Source organism: Myotis nattereri, assembly GCF_964212035.1.
Source record: "Myotis nattereri genome assembly, chromosome: 20".
Classification (NCBI taxonomy): domain Eukaryota; kingdom Metazoa; phylum Chordata; class Mammalia; order Chiroptera; family Vespertilionidae; genus Myotis; species Myotis nattereri.
In genome coordinates this window covers 14,254,128-14,274,918 of record NC_138096.1, presented here as the reverse complement: position 1 = coordinate 14,274,918, position 20,791 = coordinate 14,254,128, and the positions used below count along the sequence as shown (strand labels likewise).

The following is a 20,791-nucleotide window of genomic DNA, read 5'->3' as shown; positions in this document are numbered from 1 at the left end:
CCTTCCTATCTCCTGGGCTGAAGCAAAACCTCAGTAACATCAGCTTTACTCTGCCCTTGTCCTGGGAGTCGCACCTCATGAGGAAATGAACTTCCTGGAAACTGCAGTGCTATTTCACAGGTGCAACAATTTTATGTAATTTTTAGTCCAAACCTTTGCCAGACATTCAGGAGAGGTTAGCACACAGTCTGAGGTGCTAATCTCAAATTTATCTTCTAATTTACTAATAACTGGGTTTAAATCAATGTAGCCTAATATTTACTTTTAAAGAATATGTAATGGTTATTAATTTGATTTCTTTTTCCCCAGTCCTTTTGAAGTTATGACTAAATAATAGTACATTTTAACATTGATAGATGCTGTAACTACAGATATTTTATAGTAACATTTACTAAAGAAATGTACTGTGAAGCTGGGCATACACAGGTTTGTCTATATTCAATGATGTGCAAGTGAAAGTTCTTAGAAAATTCAAACAAATGTAACATTCTTAATTTTTCCATAACAACAACTTTCTATTTAGCATCTTAAGATTTTTAAAATTAATTTTACATATGTTTTTGCAGTGGCTTTCAAACTTTAGGGTGGACCAGAGCTACAGATTGCTGGAGTTTCTGATTTAGTAGGTCTGGGCGGGGCTTGAGACTGTGCATTTGGAAGTTCCCGGGCTGCTGATGCTGCTGGTGGGAGAGCCAGGGTTTAAGAATGGCTACGTTACTAGATTTGATCCTCACGAGAACACAGTGGGGTCCTGGGCAGATGTAGAGGAGGAAGCTGAGGCTTGAAGACATTCATGAATGAGTGGTCACACAGACACAGGACCCGTGAAGACCTCTCAGCCTCCTCTTGCTGAGGGCAATATTCCAGTTCCCCCCAATTCTCTTGGTTTTAAACAATATTGTCTCATTTTTTTCAGAGCCATTTTTTATATTTAGATACACCTTCCACCATTATTTAAATGTAATCAATATGTTTAAATTTTATTCTCTTTTAAATAGATAACTGATTTTTGTGCCTCAAGATGTTCTAAAAATGCATCCTCCCTCTGTAGACACCAAAAACGCTTATATAATCAGTTAAAGCCTCCCAAGGTTAATCATGAGGGAAGATGTTGATTTTTTTTTTACCCACTAGCCTAGGGTTCTGGCATTTTTTCACTCTAACTTGTGGTGATGGTTTTAGGCAGAACTGTTATTTGTGGGTCCAGCCAATGAGGATGGATCATGAATGATCCAGGACACGGAATCTGAAAACCACACACCAACCATGGCAGATGGAGAACTGGTGGATTGTATTTCTCTAGTTGGTAACAAGCCACGTACACTCTCGTGTGCAAAACAGTGGTATCCAGAATGAGCTATGAGGAGGGCTTCCTCCCCTCTCCACAGTTTCTCTGCACCCGGCAGGGTATTCAGCGTGTGGGGTGTGGGTGGATTGCTACCTCAAACCCAGGGCCGCCCGTACTGAGAGCTGACCTGTGGAGTATCGCATGGTGCTCTGTGCTGGCATAAGGAAGAAGACCTCATCGCGCTTCCCTGAGATTGTTCGTTCTAGCCCCACCTGTTTTCTCTTGCCTTCCCCCTCCGGTTCTACTTTGCCCTTGGACCCTTGAAACACCATAATCCTTCCAAAAAGTTGTTAGAGACAAATAATAGCTGAAGAACAAGTTGAAAATTATGACCATGGCTATCTTCTGTTATTATTTATTATTATTATTTGTTTTGGTAGGAGAGAGAAAACTTTGGAATGTTTTACTTAGTCTTGTTGAGTATTAATTTAAATTAATGCATTTCACGCTAGAAACTCATTCTGTGCTTCAGCTACTCCTCCCCTCTGCCTACTCTTTTAAAAGTTTATGTTAAGCTTTTGAGATTGTGCCAGGCTCTGTGTCCTGCTTTCTGTGCACTTTAAAAAAATATATATATATATATTTTACTGAGTTTTTAGAGAGAGGAAGGAGAGGGATAGAGAGTTAGAAACATTAATGAGAGAGACACACCGATTCATCTGCCTCCTGCACACCCCCCTACTGGGGATGTGCCCGCAACCAAGGTACATGCCCTCGACTGGAATCAAATCTGGGACCCTTCAGTCCACAGGCCGACGCTGTATCCATTGAGCCAAACCAGTTAGGGCTGTGCACTTTTATTTAATCCTCACATCAGCCTTATGAGGTATTACTTTGAGGAAACCAGTTCAGAGAGGCTATGCTACTTGTTGAAGGCCTCACACTCAGCACGCGTGAGCTGGGGCTTGAATTCAGGTCTTTTGGTCTCCATAGCTATGCATTGGAAGGTCAGTCTATCTTACCTGTCCTTTGAGACCCGTGCTCAGGTGGGAGTTGTGTTTAATGTAGGTCTCTTGAAGTAAACTAGGCTCCACAAAGAGCCCGATCCCGACTTTAAACTTGGCTCCACACTTCCCCTTGTTTGTTACCTTGTCAGTTCTGTTTTAGAAAATCTTGTGAAGAGAAGGAAAGAAGGAAAGAATTACACTGCTTTCGGAGCTCCGTTTTCTCCTATTGGCTGCATCCTGCCTTGGCTGGGCCTGCGAGTGTTATTCTGGCCATTTGGTCTTTAAAAGCAGCACGTGATGGAGTTTCAGTTTGTCTTAAAACCACAGGGTACAAATGCCAATAAACTGAGGCTGTACGTCGGCCCCTTCTCTGCTCGCCGCTCTGCAGAGACGGGCAGTGTTAAGTGATTGAGGCCCGTCACAGGGAGGCTGTTGAGATGATCCCCAGAACAGATCCACTTAAAAACACTCCCTTAGCCTCTCCTGAGTCTTTAAGATAGTTTTATCTCTCCTGCTTTTCATGTGTCTCTTCTTGTTATATGAAGGTGTATTTTAATAGCATATTCAACAGAGTATTTTGAGATTCATTTTATTTGCAAAAACATTATTCCTTACCATCACAGGAGAACAGCACAGTTCTGGGAATTAAGGATCTGTTTATGTTGCCTTGAGTAAGGCGCTCATATTACTGAGCTGTGCTTTCCTCAGTTAAGGAAAAAAGTGAGGTTGACCTTAATGAGCCCTCATCTGTGCTTCTATGATTTTGTGATTCTGTGACTATGACTTGATATTCTCTGAGCCTGGCGTGAACAGTCCAACATTTGTTAATATTTAGGTGAATTGGCACATAATCATGGAACCGAAGTATCTTATTTGTATAAAAATTGCAACAGAAATTCTTTGTAGTATTTTCAGCACACTTGTGTATATAAACTAGCATTGCAGGAGATATTTCATTTGTTGTGTTTCTATTTCTCAAAAAGGAGTTATAGTGCTTGAATTGCTATTGGCAATTTTTAGTAGTGCATGAAGTAATGGTGAACATTCTACAGTCTGATCTTTAATAGGGAGAAAAATTTGTTAGCCTGTAAAAATGATATCTCAGCTTGTAATGCTAACTGTGTTTATAGAAAATCATGGGTGTTATGGTCAGTGTTGTTGTTAAACCATTATTATATTCATAATGCATTTCAGAGCACCCAGACTCACAGAGCGTTAGATAAAGCTCTCATTCCTGCCAGTCGGGAAATCACTGTTAAACACTGATAGAGCAGGTGTTCTTAGCTCAGACTGCACTAACAAAATGCCGTAGACGCCTGGCCTAAACAGCAGACATTGATTTTCTCAGAGTTCTGGGGCCTACAAGTCCAAGATCAAGGTTCCAGCCAATTTGATTTTTGGTGAGGACTTTGCTTTTTACTCCTATGGGGCTGCTGTTTTGCTGTGTCCTCATGTGGTTTGTCCTCCTGTGTACTCTTGAGAGAGAGAACATGCTCTCTGGTGTCTCTTCTTATAAGGACACTAATCCTATTGGATCAGGGCTATGGCCTCACTAAGTCTTAATTACTTCCTTTGAGGCACCTTCTCTAAATATATTCATATTGGGAGGTAAGGCTTTAACATACGAATTTTGTGGGTGACACAAACCTTCGGTCCCTAACAAGATGCGATCTTTTGAGAAGTAGAAATCCTACATCTAAGGTACAGATTGAGGGATGATAGGAGTGCTATTCCCAGAGGAGGCCAGGTCAGTGTTGAGGACATCACCAAGCCGATGTGTGTGTGTGTGTGCTAACTTGGAAGATGTCGGTTATCTTTCAGCATATGTAACTATCTCAGAAAGGACAAGTGTTGCCCTGGCCAGTGCGGCTCAATTGACTGGGCATTGCCCCATGAACCGAAAGATTGCTGCTTTGATTCTCGTTCAGGGCACATGACAGGTTCGTGGGCTAGAAAGTAGGGGGCATGCAGGAGGCAGCTGATTGATGTTTCTCTCTCACATTGATGTTTCTTTCCCTCTCCCTTCCTCTCTCTCTAAAAATCAGTTTAAAAAAGAAAAAGAAAAGACAAGTGTTTTCTATTCTTCTCCCTGGTTGGATGCAGTGGGAATTCTGCTGGCTGGGGAATAATAGAACATGATCGTTCATGGGTCTTGGGGTAGCTTCCCTGGTTTAAAATCTGCTATGTGCATAGATGGAGTTTCTCAGGTCCTTGGCTTTCCTTCCATGCCTAATGCCTTTCTCATCATTTTTTAAAGCTAGCCTTTTGACTTTGATATATGTCATGTTAGCACCTTGTAAATCCTACTTGTAATACCTTTCTATTACTAAGGTGTAAACACTATTGTTTCTACCCCATTTGCTTCCCTCTCTGTCATTTTTATAGAGCTCTTTAACCTGCTAATGTTCCAGGATATTAATTTAAAACAGCCAGCCAAATAATAGACGCTTTCTCCTTGCCTGTGATGAGCTGACCTCCTTTTACCTGTTTCCTTTTCAAATTCACTTTGGAAAGCTCAATTTTCATAATCTTGTGAGCGAGTGCTCCACTACCCTGATGCTTGCAATTTAATAGCCTTATTATTTTCAAGACTCTACACCTCGAGCACACACCCAACTACTATTTTTTTTTCTAAACACACTCTCCTAGCTCAGTCAGGATTTTTATTTAATTATTTTTTTCTTTAAATTGTAGGAAATGGAATTCCTATTTATATTTTCCATAACCCACTCACCTTCCTTCTTTCTAAGTTTGTTCTGTCAATATTTAAGGGATTTATCTTGGACATCCCTGGCTTTTATCTCTTAGGCCAACCTCCTCTTGTTTAGCTACATGGTTAGAGCTGCCGAATTAAACGATGTCTAATGGAATGTGCTTGGGTTTGTTCTGGAAACTATTTTTAAGACTCACTTGATGTTTTCTCGTTAGTTTCTGGTTATTCCTCAAGTCTACAAGTTAGTCTATCTGAAAATATTATTGTGTTGAATGTTGCTTCTTTTGCATAGAGGTTTCGTTGCTTTCCATAGGCTTATAAGATTTTCTAATACTTTGCTTGATGGGATTTCTCTTATATTAAGGACTTCATCTACTTGTCCTTGTTTCTGGACTCCAGCTTTCAAAAAAGCAGCATGGACCATTTGAAGGAGCCTTACACAAAAGCCAAAAATGTAATTGATAGGGTTAAAGGGCTAAGATTATTTAACTTGCTAAAGGTAAGGCTGGGGACACACTTAGCCATGTGCGTTGATAAAAGTATCCGCGTTCTCCGTGCCAGTCGTGCCCTCTGCACTCAGGCGGGTGCATTCCGCCTTTTCAGCTGGAGCTGGAGAGTGAGTGTGCTTCAGTCGCAGTTAAGATTCAAGAGCTGTTTCATAAGAGGCCTAAGCTTGACCCTGGGAGACTCCTGGGGGGTGAGGGACGGACGACTGCGAGAGGGTCCCTGTGCGGCGCCTCTCGAATCTCACTCCCTGGACCTGCTGGGTTAGCCGTGCAGAGCGTTGAACTTGGAGGGTATCTTCCACATGCAGGATCCTAGTCTGATATCTGTGTCAGTTTTACCTTGTTTTTCTAACTGTGACTCTAAGCCCTTCACAGGGTGGGAAAATAATGAGATGAAGTGACCGGTCCCTCAGTCCATTTCTTGGGTCAGAGTGGTGAATAGGTCCAGGGAGAAGGTAGTGTGGTGCAGTGGGAAGAGCACAGTACTGGGCGTCAGGTGTCTGTCTGGGGCCCAGCTTTGCAAGTGCTGTGATTGGCTACGTGACCTGAGCTTGTTTCTGCATCCCCCAGGCTTCAGCTTTCCCTTTTACTGGGCAGGAGCCTGGTGAGGAGGATTCTGAGGTCCCCGTCAGCGCAGTGCGGGGGCCGTGGGAGGGCGAGGGGAGAGACTACAGTGGGGAGGTAAAGGTGGCCACGGAGCCAAGAGGCTGGAGGAGAACCTGGGGAAGCTAAGAGGTGGGAGGAGGGGGATGCCAAGGAGGGGAGGAGGCTTTAATTTCCGTGAGGAATTGGTAAGAAAGACAGTGTTGGTGGCACTGATAACGGATGCTCCCGTCTTAGAGAGAATTTGATCACCCTCTCTCTCTCTTCGTAAAATTGGATTAATTGGGCGGATTTGACTCAGCTTGCTCAAGTTCCTCCTTCTGTTTTCTTCATAATTAGGTTAACATGGTGCTCTTTCTTTGAAGATTTCAAACAATTTTTTTTGTCATTAAAAATGGCCCTGCCAAATAAGCAGAGGTAATTATCTCTGTAAAGTGAAGATAGGACGATGCCAGGTGCTTGAGCAGTTTATTCAGGAAAGCAGCTCCTCTGCTCTGGGGTGTGTGTGGGCATCTGGCAGATGTATTATTTAGGTCACTGGTGTTTGGCACCAAGTAGCAGGAGTGATAGTATGTCTCAGGGTTCAGGGTCTTCCATCCTCCTGAGTTCAGATTGGGGATGGATCCCAAAGCTGACTGCCCTGGTCTGTGTCTTTACTAAGTAACCTGAATTCTGTCTCTCATAGATGACATTATACAATGAAGGAGCTATCTGCACCCCTGGGAACAGAATTCCGCGCTTCCCTTTGTTTGTGTGTGGAGCCTGCCCGGAGTGCCATTCCTGCAGTGATACAATTCATAACGTTGCCGTTGGATTCCTGAGCCCTGTATTGGCAAATAGGGTGTCAGCTGCATTGCCACTGCTGGGCAGTCTCAGCTTTGGGAGGAGGGGAGCATGTCAGTTGATAGTCTGAAATACGTTTTATTAATTTTATAAGTAGACAGATGTCTTCCATCACAGCTGCCTGTAATTTCAAGGACACCCCTCCTTTTCACTGAAATGGAGACCGGGGCATATGATCCAAGATGGGATGTAGGGAGAGTGCAGGAGAAGCTTCTTCACTCATCGCGTTGCTTCCTAATTCCTCCCAGTGCACTGCACGTGGGACATGGCGCTGCTTTGCATGGGGCTGCCGTTTCTCTCAGTGGAATTAAACCTCTAGGAGCTAGTTTCCCTCTGTTCACAAGAGCATTTGTTTGAACACCACACTGGCTCATAGTTCCATCCACTTCTCAAGAAGGATGGGCATGCAGGTGGAGAGATGGATGATAGTAATTTTCATAGCTTAAGTGATCATTTTATCCCTAGGAACAAATGGAGCCGCATGATATACAAGCTACCGTGGAATATGTGCCCTGCATGGTATTGGTTGCTTTTAAGGCCCATCATGTCTCCTTAGGGCTTCTTGCCTCTCCTGCTCTGTCCATGTCCCCTGTGGGAGTGCAGAGGCAGCCCCGTGCTGGACAGCGGTACAGCAGTCGCTGCCATTCTCTTCTGCCCTTCAGGTGGCAAGCACCGTGACTTTGAGGGAAGGAGTTAGGTGGTGTTCTTAAATAGATAGGGTCACAGAGTTTTTGGTTTATTAGAATGTTTCTACTTGGGGATATTCAAATTCAGAAAAAGGGTTTGCTTGCTGGAGAGGCCCTAAGGAGAAGGAAGGGTTGACTCTAAAGTATATTACATCTTCACTCACCGCCAAACCCCGTCCTACTTAGATGATGGGCAGTTTTGGATTTCTGGCACAGATGTGGAGAATTTTCCGAGTTAAAAATAAAACCCTCATTGGTCACTTTTTTAGATGATATTAGGGAATCGGCTCATTATTTTGAATACTGGTGAACAAAGGGAAAGAATCAAGTATTTTCCTTGCTTCCCTTTATAAATTGTATCTCAGGTTAGCTGAGTATCTGATGAGAGAGTCTCTCTCTCTCTCTCTCTTATAACTAAAGAACATTTATTTGTTTTTCACTAAGACTTTATCTTAGCACATAATTAAACTGTGTCACAACCCCCCACCCCCACTTGAAGAAGGGTTAGTACAGTGAATGTTATAAAGCAGATATGAAGGATTGGAATCAACATTAACTGACAAAGAAAAACTTCTAAGTCATCATAACAATGTTTAAGTAAAAAAAGAGAAAAAAAGGGTGTGATGGGAGTTCAGATTGAACAAGATCCTCACATATCATCTAACACATTCAATCCTGGCTAGAATGTACCAAAATGGAAACAGGATTACTATAATACAAAACTTCACTACAGACAGCTGTACACACCTGTGTTCCAAGCCCACCCCAACCCCCAAATGCTTCCAACACAACTATTTCCCGACCTGTTGGGCCTGTCGACGAAGGAGCACGTAGCTCTTCTCTTTAGTCCAATCTTTGTTATAAGGCTGGTATGTCTGGGTATCAGCTTGGTAAACAAGACAGCTGAGGTCCGCCAGATCATCAGTAAAATCAAACAACTGGCTGATAGCATATGTGATAGAGGGGCTGTTGGATTCATTCTCTTCAGATGTTCTTCATACATTTTACAAACGCCTTCCATGCACTCATTCACTGATTCATAATCAGCATAAGTTCTGCCTCTGGTCTCCTGGTAGGCTGTACCAGCAAAATGGTGTGAGACATCGCGCCAAACTCTTTCGCTGCAGCCACCGCCGCCACACCGCCACACACCGCCGCCAACAGCCAACCCCCGCGAGAGGAGCCGCCGGAAGTTGTCGAGAGAGTCTCTCTCTAGAGAAATAATCTAGCTAACAAATGAGGAAAATTTCAGAAAGTCAGAATTCATTATTTTGCAACTCCTGATGAGTTCATGGATCCGAGCGGTGAGCCTCACTGGCTGCCGGCACCACACACAGACAATCTGGGATGGCGTGTCTCCTGGCGAAGAAGCCAGCCTCTGAGATATTCTTGCCAAAATTTCACACTGTACCTGATCTGGCCTCGTTCTCTGTCTACCAGTTACAGAGGCCAAGGGAACAGTGTGAATTACACGTTATGGAGATAATAATTTTAAAAATCTATTGTTGACTGGACAACAGTACAGAACGAATCACTTCATTTCAATGACAAAAAGAAAAGCAACTGAAGAAAAAAGAGATGGGGGGGGGGAAATCTGTAGATTAAAAGGATTTAAGAGATCTATCAATTAATCCTAACGCCTGGACCTTACAGATTGTAATACAGTTAGAGGAAAGATTTACTACCTGAATATTTGATGACATTAAGGAATCCTTGTTAATATACTTAAGGAATTATGACATTTTTTAAAACAAAAATGAGCCCTGTAAGTATTGGCAGATGAAATGATATGATGTCTGGGATTAGCGTCAACATAATACAGGAAGGTGAATGACACAGGGTGTAAGGGAAGAGAGATTGGCCATCATTATTACTAGAGCTGGAAGGTGGGTACATGTGGGTATTCTCTCTACTCACGTGTATGTTTGAAATAACCTGTCATGGCATGTTTCCCAAAGAGGATTTTAGTAAAGATGTGCACCAAGGCTCTGGGTACAACGGAAAGGAATTGGGAGAGGAGGAAAAGCGCCGTCAAGTCCTTAGTGCCAGACCTGATGTGTTCCATAGCGAGTGCTCACTGACTGTTTCCAAGTCCTGCATGCACCCACTCATTCTCAACCTGTGGGTCCCGACCCCTCTGGGGGTCGAACGACCCTTTCACAGGGGTCGCCTAAGGCCATCGGAAAACACATCTATAATTACATATTGTTTTTGTGATTGATCACTATGCTTTAATGATGTTCAATTTGTAACAATGAAAATACATCCTGCATATCAGATATTTACATTACGGTTCATAACAGTAGCAACATTACAGTGATGAAGTAGACCAAGGTTGAGAACCACTGGTCTATGCGATCATTCGTTTGCTTATTTTAGTGAACATTTATGGGTACACATGACGTGGCAAGCACCAAATGCTTCCATAAACCAAGTAACACAAGTAGAGCCCGTCACACCCAGTGATATTTTTGGCCTGTACTCCTCTATGGCGTCTCTGAACTGTATGCAAATATTTGCAAGACCAGGGGGCTGACAGCGGTCCTGTGTGGTCTCCTTCCTGGATTCACTCAAGTTTAGTCTTTAATATTCTTCTCAGGGGAGCTCTAACCATCTGCTGGGGCTTCGCCTTCCGTTCCAATCATCCAGCTCTTAAAGGTCGCAGGTGCCACCTGCTTGGTTCCAGAAGGACCATCTCTGATCGCTGGCACGGGCCGTCCACGTGACTGCCAGTTGAACAGGAGCCACAGCTTCCTGGTTGAGCTCCTGTGGGGAAGCTCCCGCCCCCTGCCATCTCACCTTCCGAACTGTTGTTACACTCGGGAAGATTTTCCAATTACGACATCTAATTACAAGGAAGAATAAATTACTGAAGCAAGTTAAATTATCCTGTGTGTCATAACAGTAATTAACATTCAAATAGGAAACTACTGCCATTTTTATAAACATCACTAAGCAGAGGCAGCATCCCCTCTGACAGCAGGCGGCAGGAGGGCGCCCTCTCCCTAACCCTGCCATGCGAGGGTCTGCGTGTTTAGAAAATCTGCCTGAGACTGATGTCAGTGGAGAGACTGACCTTGAATTGCCTCATTTTCATCTAAGTCTTTAGAAATAGAACAACTTTCTATCCATTTACACCATCATCTACTTTCTCCTCAGGGCCCTATATGTTTTTGTTTTACATTTTCTTCCATATTTTAAGAAGGTTTGGGCACCAATCTGGTCACAAGACATTTTGTGGACTAGACTTGACTTGGAAAGCAGCTCGCAGCCTTTTCAGATCCCACTTTTCAAGAATCCCATGTCATTCCTGCCCTTTCATGCTCTTCTGCCAGGAACGATTCCTCTCCTCTGTGGTCTTGATTTCATGTTGTGCTTTTGAGCTTCTTTATAGAGTGAACACACCTGCCTTTCTCAATGCAGTTGCTAGCCTAGAATTTTCATATATAGTATTTAGTAGTTTTTAAAAAAATATATCTTTATTGATTTCAGAGAGAAAGAGAGAGGGAGACAGAGATAGAAACATCAATGATGTGATAGAAACATCAATGATGAGATAGAATCACTGATCAGCTGCCTCCTGCACAACCCCCACTGGGGATCCAACCTGCAACCCCGAGAATTGAACCATGACCTCCTGGTTCATAGGTCAATGCTGAACCACTGAGCCACACTGGCTGGGCATAGTATCTAGTAGTTTTTAATGGCACTGCTGAAATGATAAGCTCAAAGAAGATAGCAGGAAAAACCTTAAAATTATACAGTAATTGCATACAGGACTAATGAAAAAAGGCATGCAGCTACTTTTGTTCTCCAGTGAGTAGTGTGGCAGTTAAAACTCAACAAGGTTTGGGAATATGCTTCTCGTCTGCCATTAGCAGTGGGATGATGAATTGTTTTTATTTATTAGGTAGACTACTAAGTCTAGAATTTATTTAGACAATTGACATGGCAACTCTGGGTACAACTCTGCCTTTGATAATAATGAGTTGTTATGATTTTTGTTCTTGTTCTTTTTACATTACAGATTCTTAAGTGTGAGTATTGTGAGTGATAGGATCTGATTTGAGAGAGCAGTGAAGTTATACATTTGTAACCCAGCAGGTGGCCTTAATACACCCCTAACCCTTTTCGGCTAAAGAGAATAGCACATTAGCAGAGTATGTGAGGGTTTACATCACCCTTCTTCTTAACATCACACATGGGTGGCTCTGGTGTTAGGGAAAGATCTGACCAAGTCAGGATTATAAACATAGATGTTTATACCCTCATGCCAAGTATAAATAATATTGGTTACTCTAATATTTAAATTGCAAGCCTAAAAAGAAACTAAAAAATTCTCTTCCGTTACATTTAAACAGAAATATATTTCCACCAACTTTGGTTAAATTGGGGCGATTTACACATTATGTTTGTCCCTTACACTTGTGTTCCTTTAGCTCAAGTGGCTGACCTCACCACCTATGGGGAGGTGCCTGCATTTACCAGCATCCTATATAATAAAAGGCCAGTATACAAATTGCCCCCCATGGCACCTCCCCCAGCTGGCCCACGCCCTCCCCCCCCATTGGGGGCAGGCCAGCTGGCCAACCTCCTGCATCTCCTCCCTCCGGCCGGCCCAGCCCAATCACCCCCAATCTGGGCAGGCTGGCTGGACCTCACCCATGCACGAATTTGTGCACTGGGCCTCTACTCTAGTCTTTGAAAAAAGGCCAATAAAAGTATTCTCATTGCTGGACATGCATGTTATTTCTGTTCTGAAGAACAAAATACTACTTTTAGTGACAGTTTCAGTTCAATTTAAACAGTGCTGTTTAAAAAAGTTTTTCTGCCAAGGACTCTGAAGAGCCAATATGGCCCCCAAATGTGGTTCCTTTTTGGATCTGGGCAGCGATTGGAGGAAGTAAGAATGGCCTTTATACAATGTACTCAGTGTAGTTGAGGGAGGCTGATTACTCATCTCTAATTTTGCAACTTCATGCTTTGTGTCATGTGAGCAGTAAGAAGTACATTGTGGTTTCCAGTGATTGGGTTATGTTGGGGTCTGGAGGAAGCAATGAGTAGGGAAGGCTGCTGGAATGGACTAAAAAATTACACCCTTAGTGATTTTGTATAAGATCTTAGACTACCAGACTGGCCTCCCATTACTTGCTGCTTCTGCATAAATATCTATTCTCAAAGGACGGTGCCATATGTACTCTCTTGGGTCAGTACAAGTTGCTTTTCATGGAGAACATATTGAAGATAGGAAACTCCTTTGAAATAATTACATATTTTGAAAAAGGGTTTTATTCTGGCTAATTTGCCCATTTCATTTGCAGTGTGTTTAAAAACCCTCCTCAGTGAAAAATTGGTAATTAGATGATTGACATATTCTCCCACTTGACAATCACACACGCCAGCAAATTGCCCTCTATTTTCCAGAAGTATCTCCAACAAATGTTGTTCAGCAAGATTGTAAGGGGCTAAAGATAGTTTATTTCCTCAAACTGAGTGAGTGCTCACCCTGGAATGCCCGCCTCCCTGGATGGTTTATAGAGCCTCCGGATCTGTGGTGGGAAGTGAGGTTCCCCTCCAGTAGCTGGATTGATTAGCTAAAGTGCTTTAGCCCCAGGTAGTGAAAGAATTTTAAAGTTTAGGGTACCTCTATCCTACTGCGAAGATTGCTTATTTAAAAGCATGACTCTTTTTGTTTGTTTAACATATGGGTAATTATTATTCTAAATCTCAAAGACCAAAGCAGTTATTTTACTTGAATGGTACCCTTCTGTCAGGGATACTTATTGTTTGTTTTATGTCATTTATCTGCAAGAACATTCTAAGTTTATTACCATAACTTAAGGAAACATCATGTTGAAACTTAACTTCAATTTTTTTGGTGCAATAAAGGGATAGTTGTCATGTCACAAAATACAATAATATATCATTTTGTAAAAATTTTTTATAAATAAAACCATATTTATATCTATATCACCAATATACCTTTTTCATGGAGTATAGGTTGTTACTTCTTGAACCACACTTATATTTTTCCTCTGTAATACTCTTTTTAAAAAATTGAGTTATAATTTATAAATAATAAAATATATAGACTTAGGTATAATTTGTTGAGGTTTGAGAATTTATATTCATGTAACCCACACTCCCACACTATATAAAATATTTTCATGACCTTAGAGAGTACTATAGTGTTTTAAATATTTCTAATTTTAAAAGTAGCAGAGGCCCATAGAGTGGTGTCAGAAAAACCTATACTTAAGAAATGCACACATATTGATAGCAGCCCTATGCACACTAGTCAGAAGGTAGAAACAGCCCACATGTTCATTAATAGATGAATGGGTAAACTAATTGTTATAGCCAATGGAATATTATTCAGCCATAAAAAGGAATGAGGGACTGATATGTGCCACAACATGGAGGAATCTCAAAAACATGCTAAATAAAAGAAGCCAGACACAAAAGATGTTGCATGTTTTATGATTCTATTCATATGAAACTAGAGGCCCAGTGCACAAATTCGTGTATGGGTGGGATTTCTCGGCCTGGCTGGTGATTGGGGCCAATCTGGGCTATCTTGCCCAGTCCCCATTGGAGCCATGGAGGCCAGCTGGCCAGGGGGAGGGACCATGGGAGGTTGGATGGCCACAGGAGGTTGGCTGTGGGAATGCACTGGCCACCAGGGGGCAGCTCCTGCATTGAGATTCTACCCCATCGTGGTCAGTGCGGTGTCATAGTGACCGGTCTTAATGTTCACTTAGGCTTTTATATATGTATACTAGAGGCCGGGTGCACAAAAATTTGTGCACTGTGGGGGAGAGGGGGGAGTCCCTCAGCCCGGCCTGTGCCCTCTCGCAGTCTGGGACCCCTCGGGAGATAACGACCTGCTGGCTTAGGCCTGCTCCCGGGTGGCAGAGGGCAGGCCTAATCCCTAGGTGCAGCCCCTGGTCGGGCTCAGAGCAGGGCCTATTGGGGAATTGGGGCGCTGCCCCCTGTCATGCACAGAGCAGGGCAGATCGGGAGGTTGCGATGCCACCCTCAGTCACGCTCAGGGTAGGGCCGATTGGGGGGTTGGGGCACCGCCCCCTGTCACAGTCAAGGCAGGATCGATGGGGAGGTTACGGCGCCAACCCCAGTCACACACAGAGCAGGGCCCATCAGGGGGTTGGGGAGCTCTGCCCTGTCACACACAGAGCAGGGCGGATCAGGGGGTGGGGCGCCGCCCTCTATCACCCACAGAGCAGGGCCGATCAGGGGGTTTGGGTGCTGCCACTGTCACACTCAGGGCAGGGCCGATGGGGAGGTTATGGCTCTACCCCATCACACACAGAGCAGGGCCGATCAGGGGGTTGGGGCACTGCCCCCTATCAGGCACAGAGCAGGGCCGATCAGCGGGTTGGGGCGCTTTCCCCTGTCACAAACAGAGCAGGGCAGATAGGGAGGTTGTGGCCCCGCCCCCTGTCACACACAGAGCCTCAGGGCGATCAGGGGGTTTGGGCGCTGCCCCCTGTCACACTGATCCCGGTGCCGGGAGGCCTCTCGGCTCCGCTGATCCCGGTGCTGGGAGGCATATTCCCCTTTTACTATATAGAATAGAGGCCTTGTGCACGGGTGGGGGCTGGCTGGTTTGCCCTGAAGGGTGTCCTGGATCAGGGTCGGGGTCCCCACTGGGGTGCCTGGCAAGTCTGGGTGAGGGGCTGAGGGCTGTTTTCAGGCTGGGGGTGACTGAAATTCTCAACTGCTCCTTTTTTCTTTTTCTTTTTTTTTTTTTAATATATTTTTATTGATTTTTTACAGAGAGGAAGGGAGAGAGATAGAGAGTCAGAAACATCGATGAGAGAGAAACATCGACCAGCTGCCTCCTGCACATCCCCCACCGGGGATGTGCCCGCAACCCAGGTACATGCCCTTGACCGGAATCGAACCTGGGACCCTTCAGTCCGCAGGCTGACGCTCCATCCACTGAGCCAAACCGGTTTCGGCCTTTTTCTTTTTTTTTAATTCTGGGCCAGCTTTAGCTCTGGCTCCAGCTCTGAGGCCTCAGCTGCTGAAAGTAGGTATCTGGTTTGTTTAGGTTCTGTAATCGAAACTCTGTATCAACTCCAGTTCTGAGATCCCAGCTCACTGAAAGCAGGTTTCTGGGGTTTTGTTTAGCTTCTATATTTGTTACAATGTTCAAACTGCAGGCTCAGAGGCCGGCAAGGCAGGCGGGAAACGTTGCAGTCCTCCGTCACTGAAGCAAGCAAGCCTCATGTTCAGTTTAAGCTGCCTGGTTGCTGGCCGCCATCTTGGCTGGAAGTTAATTTGCATATCGCCCTGATTAGCCAATGGGAAGGGTAGCGGTTGTACGCTAATTACCATGTTTCTCTTTTATTAGATAGAACTGGAGGCCCGGTGCACAAAAATTTGTGCACTTGGGGGGGGTGTCACGTAGCCGGCCTGTACCCTCTTGCAGTCTGGGACCCCTCGGGAGATAACGCCCTGCTGGCTTAGGCCTGCTCCCAGGTGGCAGAGGGCAGGCCCAATCCCTAGGTGCAGCCCCTGGTCGGGCTCAGAGCAAGGCCGATTGGGGAGTTGGGGCGCCGCCCCCTGTCACACACAGAGCAGGGCGGATCAGGGGGTTGGGGAACCGCCCTCTATCACCCACAGAGCTGGGCCGATCAGGGGGTTGGGGCGCTGCCACTGTCACACTCAGGGCAGGGCCAATGGGGAGATTATGGCTCTACCCCATCACACACAGAGCAGGGCCAGTGGGGGTGGGGTGTTTGGGGTGCCGCCCTCTATCACCCACAGAGCAGGGCCGATCAGGGGGTTGGGGCGCTGCCACTCTCACACTCAGGGGGGGCCGATGGGAAGGTTATGGCTCTACCCCGTCACACACAGAGCAGGGCCCGTTTGGGGGTGGGGGGGTTGGGGCGCCGCACCCTGTCACACACAGAGCCGCAGGGTGATCAGGGGGTTGGGGAGCTCCTCCCTATCAGGCACAGAGCAGGGCCGATCAGGGGGTTGGGGTGCCTTTCCCTGTCACAAACAGAGCAGGGCGGATAGGGAGGTTGTGGCCCCGCCCCCTGTTACACACAGAGCCTCAGGGCGATCAGGGGGTTTGGGCGCTGCCCCTGTCATGCTGATCCCGGTGCCGGGAGGCCTCTCAGCTCCACTGATCCCGGTGTTGGGAGGCATATTACCCTTTTACTATATAGAATAGAGGCCTTGTGCACGGGTGGGGGCTGGCTGGTTTGCCCTGAAGGGTGTCCTGGATCAGGGTGGGGGTCCCCACTGGGGTGCCTGGCCAGCCTGGGTGAGGGGATGATGGCTGTTTGCAGCTGGTCACACACCGTTCAGGGTGGGGGTCCCCATTGGGGTGCCTGGCCAGTCTGGGTGAGGGGCTGAGGGCTGTTTTCCGGCTGGGACTGAAGCTCCCCACTGCTCCTTTTTTTCTTTTTTATTCTGGGCCAGCTTTAGCTCTGAGGCTTGGCTCCAGCTCTGAGGCCTCCGCTGTTGAAAGCAGGTATCTGGTTTGTTTGGGTTCTATAATCGAAACTCTGTATCAACTCCAGCTCTGAGATCCCAGCCAGCTGAAAGCTGGTTTCTGGGTTTTTTTTTTAGCTTCTATATTTGTTACTATGTTTCTTAAACTGCAAGCTCAGAGGCCTGCAGCAGCAGGCGGGGAACGTTGCAGTCCTCCATCACTGAAGCAAGCAAGCCTCATGTTCAGTTTAAGCTGCATGGCTGCCAGCTGCCATCTTGGCTGACAGTTAATTTGCATATTGCCCTGATTAGCCAATGGGAAGGGTAGCGGTTGTACACCAGTTACCATGTTTCTCTTTTATTAGATAGGATATTCAAAGTAAATAAATCCATAGAGACAGCACTCAGATTGGTCATTGCCAGGGGCTGTGGGAAGGGAGAATGGGCAGTGACTGCTTAATGAGCAGAAGGTTCCTTCTGGGATGATGAAAACGTTTTGGAACAAGATAGAGGAGGTGATTGAATAACCTTGTGAATGCAGTAAATGCTACTGAATTGTTCATTTTTTTTTAAATATATTTTATTGATTTTTTACAGAGAGGAAGGGAGAGAGATAGAGAGTTAGAAACATCGATGAGAGAGAGACATCGATCAGCTGCCTCCTGCACATCTCCTACTGGGGATGTGCCCGCAACCCAGGTACATGCCCTTGACTGGAATCGAACCCGGGACCCTTCAGTCCTCAGGCCGACACTCTATCTACTGAGCCAAACCGGTTTCGGCTGAATTGTTCATTTTTAAGTGGTTAATTTATTGTGTCAATGTCATCTCAACAAAAAAATAACTAAGAGATCCCATGTCACGTAGCCCACAGTCACTGCCTCCCTGGCAGCACAACATGGTCACATGCTCTGTGGCAAGTAGCCAGTTAGACAAGCACCACCTTGGACAGACATTCTGGCGAGCACTTACCGTACAGAGCACCGTGATTGACAGGGTTCCCAGCCTCCAGGCACCCTCCACCTCCAGGAACGGATAGCTGGACAGACACAACAGGAAGGCTCTGCGTTGATGGAGGAGATACGCAGTAAATAAAGGGCTGTGTGATGGGTTAGCGTAGGGATGATACGCCTTTCACACAGTGAGCCGTGCGAAGGGTGTTACCAGACACACGCAGGTCCGGGCAGGTGAGGTGTTCCTCCTGATCGGGATGGGCTTCGGTCATGCATACGGGACAGATGGCTGACTCGGGCAGGAGCAGTGCTGTGGAGGAGCCTAGACAGCCCTGAGCCTTTTTCCTTCATGAAGGTGAGGGGAGCCCCATGTGCGACCTGTCGGCCCAGGCCGCGAAGGCTCTTCCTGGTCAGTGTGGCCTTTGATGTTCTCAGGGTCTCTTCTCATTGGCCAGGAGCTTTAGACACACCCAGTAGTCATCACCTGATATCCCTGAGGAGTAGACAGAAAAGTTTATTTCTTTTTAAAAAAATAAAAGAGCCCTAGCTGGGTTGGCTCAGTGGATAGAGCGTTGGCCTGCAGACTGAAGGGTCCCAGGTTGATTCCAGTCAGGGCACATGCCCAGATTGCGGGCTCGATCCCCAGTTGTGGGTCATGCAGGAGGCAGCCAATCAATGATTCCTTGTCATCATTGATGTTTCTATCTCTCTCTCTCTGTCCCTTCTTCCGTGTGTCCCTCAACACCCAGTATAAAGGAGGTCTCCTCATGCTTTCTAGATCCCATTCTTTTTTCTTTTTTTTTATCTAGTCTCCATTATTTAGTCTTTTTTGCCTTTAAATGTGGTTAAGTCTTGTCATTTTAGAAAGGGAGGAAAAGAGGAAGGAAGGAAGGAAGGAAGGAAGGAAGGAAGGAAGGAAGGAAGGAAGGAAGAAGGGGAAGGGAAGGGAAGGGAAGGAAAGGGAAGGAAAGGGAAGAAGGAAGAAAAAAACCTATTTATGTTTGAATACATTTCTTCTTTCACAGTAAAAACTGCAATATTGTCTACATTCCTAGTCTTCCCTTCCTTCCTTCTCATTGGCGCACCTGCCCAGTGTAACCTGGTGTCCAGGTGCTTAAGTCAATGGAGACTGCGCTAGTTGAAGTCACCCAATCCTCACGTTGCTAAACCCAGTGAGGACTCAGTCCTCTGACTGTGGGTGGCCCCTGGCCTCAGCGACACATCCTCTCCTGTTCTTCTTCCTACACCAGCACCTGCATATTTATGGGCTCCTCACCTCTCCCTTTGTTCTCCCCACACTCTCTCCCAGTGACTTCATTCATTCCTGTAGGCTCACTGACAAACTCCTTGTGGCTGAGTGTTTTAATCACCATCGTATCCTCCCAGCAGCTAGCACAGAGCCTGGTGCACAGCATGCACTGTCTTTGCTGAGTGAATGGATGGCCTGATGGATAGATATTTCCTATAAGGCCTGGATCACTCCCCCAATGAGCTGTAAAAATTATTAATATTTTTGTTATTAGTCACCCATCACAAGACTATAACCTCATGTGAGCAGGGAGATTGTCTGTCTCTTTCACTGCAGGGACAGTGTGGCTGGGGCCTGGTAGGCATCGTTCAATGAACAGTGAAGGAGCGGCCCCCAGGACCACCCTCTAGGAGCCTGGCTCCTCAGTTGCTTTTCCCCATCCCTGTGCGCCTTATGCACTTCCTGAGAACCACGGTTCTGAGCTCAGTACTCATCCAGTCCCAGTGCTGCTCCTCTCTTGTTAAGTAGAAAGTTAGACTCTTTTCTAAGAACCAACCCTCCCTCCCTCCCTCCCTCTCTCCTTCCCTTCCCTTCCCTTCCCTTCCCTTCCCTTCCCTTCCCTTCCCTTCCCTTCCCTTCCCTTCCCTCCCTCCCTTCCCTCCCTCCCTCCCTCCCTCCCTCCCTCCCTCCCTCCCTCCCTCCCTCTCCTTCCCCCGCCTTCTTTTTTTAGCACAGAAAGAAGAAAGGATTAAAGCATAAAGAATTGGGCTCCCTGAGGCTGGGTTTGATGGAGATTGGAAATGCCAGGTCCCTGGAGGGTCCCTCACTTCATGGGAGCGGCCTTATTTTCATACAGCCCTCCCTCAAGCCCTTTTCAAAGGCACCTGCCAGGGAAACCAGCTGTTGAACTTTGTGCACGTTTGAACTTTGTGATAGGCATGGACTCTGGTCGGGGGCGGGGCGGGGGGCACAGAAGAGGAGACACAGCAGAGAACTTGAACTGAAGTCCGCTGGGTGCCTTCCCCCTAAGTGTTCCTTTTATGAGGAGGATCTCTTCCGTGGGTGGGTCTCTGAACACGTGGTCTTCCATTGCGGAGGTCCCGATTTTCCCAGGACCTTCTGTCAGCCGCTCCTCCTCCCCGAGGTCCTGAGGTGGGTCTGAGGGTCCCTGCCCTGAGCCCTTTGCCGCACTGGCGCAGGCAGCGCACTCCGCTGTGCCCGAGGGCCTGAGAGCATCCAGGTGTCACGAGTACCTTCTTTCCATCTCCTCGTCTATTTTTTTCACGTTACATTTGTTCCTTGAATAAAGTGACAGCAGCTACATTTATTTATCAAGATGCTGACATGTTCCCTTTTCAAGTGCATCTAAATTAATAAACACTGAGCAGAGAAAGCTAATCTGAATTTGTGTTTTTACTGAGAGCACTCGAATTAAACACGGCCTGAAAAACTGTCAACCAGACGGGCCCTTATGC

At 46.0% G+C, this 20,791-nt stretch overlaps 1 protein-coding gene and 1 pseudogene across 7 annotated transcripts in view; one reads left to right on the top strand and one right to left on the bottom strand.

Moving 5' to 3' along the window:
- The window catches only part of SMYD3 (SET and MYND domain containing 3), a 522,432-nt gene that overhangs the window by 243,651 nt on the left and 257,990 nt on the right, over positions 1-20,791 (top strand). The gene's annotated exons all lie outside the window — the stretch shown is intronic.
- On the bottom strand, positions 8,438-8,750 carry LOC308535497 (enhancer of rudimentary homolog; annotated as a pseudogene). Its single transcript has one exon. The product of its transcript is annotated as an enhancer of rudimentary homolog (transcript).